The sequence below is a fragment of the Lampris incognitus genome, chromosome 2, assembly GCF_029633865.1.
Source record: "Lampris incognitus isolate fLamInc1 chromosome 2, fLamInc1.hap2, whole genome shotgun sequence".
In the NCBI taxonomy this organism is placed as follows: domain Eukaryota; kingdom Metazoa; phylum Chordata; class Actinopteri; order Lampriformes; family Lampridae; genus Lampris; species Lampris incognitus.
Window position 1 is genome coordinate 150,141,051 of NC_079212.1, and position 1,905 is coordinate 150,142,955.

Below are 1,905 nucleotides of genomic sequence, written 5' to 3' on the forward strand. Positions count from 1 at the left end.
TTCTGATGAAGCCAACAAAACCACATCATCTGCGAAGAGCAGAGATGCAATTCTGAGGTTCCCAAAATGGACACACTCCTCACCTTGGGTGCGTCTTGAGAGCCTGTCCATGAATATCACAAACAGAATCAGAGACAAGGGACAACCTTGGTGGAGTCCCACACCCACCGAAAACCGAAAAATATATTTTATAATTCCGTTATAATTGTGTTATCCTCTTTCAATGTTGTTTTGTGTAAATTGTGTAAACACAACATCATTGCAGGTTGTCTGTCTCTCCCAAGACGGACAACGTGCTCTCTTCCTCCTCTGGTGCTCTCCCTGAGGTTTCTCCCTGTGTTTCTCCCTGGGGTTTCTCCCTGAGGTTTCTCCCTGGGGTTTCTCCCTGTGTTTCTCCCTGAGGTTTCTCCCTGTGTTTCTCCCTGAGGTTTCTCCCTGGGGTTTCTCCCTGTGTTTCTCCCTGAGGTTTCTCCCTGTGTTTCTCCCTGAGGTTTCTCCCTGTGTTTCTCCCTGGGGTTTCTCCCTGTGTTTCTCCCTGAGGTTTCTCCCTGTGTTTCTCCCTGAGGTTTCTCCCTGTGTTTCTCCCTGAGGTTTCTCCCTGTGTTTCTCCCTGGGGTTTCTCCCTGTGTTTCTCCCTGGGGTTTCTCCCTGAGGTTTCTCCCTGGGGTTTCTCCCTGAGGTTTCTCCCTGTTGAAGGGTTTTCGGGAGTTGTTCCTTATCTGATGTGAGGGTTTAAGGACTGGATGTTGTGTTGCTGTAAAGCCCCTTGCAGCAAATTTGTAATTTGTGATGTGGGGCTATGACTTGACTTGAGTCGTCACGCGTTGTTGCAGGTCATAGTTCGCCCCGGGGTAAGCTAGACGGAGCAGCCCCCCACCTCACCCGCGTATCTCGGCGGGGACTCGCCTTGCTCCCTCACTCTGCCCTTGAGTCGTGGCCCCTGCAGCTTGGTTGTCCTCGCCATGCGGAGGCCACATCGCCTCTGTGTCGGTAGGCTAGCTAGCACCGACGTAGCAGGCCCCGCTAAAGTTAGCCCCTTTATCTTCTTCACATCCCCGAATACTGAGTTCACTCACCATCTCCAGCTGCCTTCTGGAAATCTCCCAGCTGCACTTGCCCTCCCTCAGAGGTAGGGGCTTGCTGGCGAATGCGGTGACCTTCCCCCTCCATGCCGGGACGGGCTGGCTGCAGCAGGGGTGCTATGACGAGCGGGTCTCGCACCTGTCTGCTCCATGTCCAGTTCGGCTAGGAGGCGTTCCGGTTCTCCGGTTCCGGTTCTCCCGTTACTTTAACCAGTCGTGCCCGTCGGCTGCTTTGATGCATCGCTACTGGCTCCTCGCCCTCCTCGCCAGTATCGTACATCTGTCAGACTCTCCCGTCGTACCTCGGACCTCCATGGCTAGCTCCTGACCGGACAGTTGGAAAGCTCCCCCCCCCCTCCCCCCCGGCTTGGATTCGCCGTCACGGATCCCACTTCTGACACCAATGACGCGTTTCGAGCCGTTGAAAGTCAGGACCTCGTGATCTCAGCGGAAACAGGTTCATTGCCTCGCGCTCGCTGCTTGCCGCTCACCCAAACCGGAAGACCCCCTCCCCCACTTCCGCCAAACACCCGCCTACAAACCCTTACAAAGGCCATTCCTAGTGGTAGCCCGCCCCTAGTGGTCGCCTGGTGCCATATCAGAAAGCTGATGTGCTGCAGTATGATTCAAGCCAAGTAAACGACTCACTGGCCCAGTCTGAGTCTGAGCCAGACTGACTAAAGCCAACCCAGTCTAAACAACCGGAATGGACGTGTGTAATTAGAGTCACTTCAATATAGTTTTATTGAATACGTTTTATAAATATAGTAATATTTGAAATATAGATATCAAATATAGTTCTCTCTCTTTCCCTTTGTTCCTG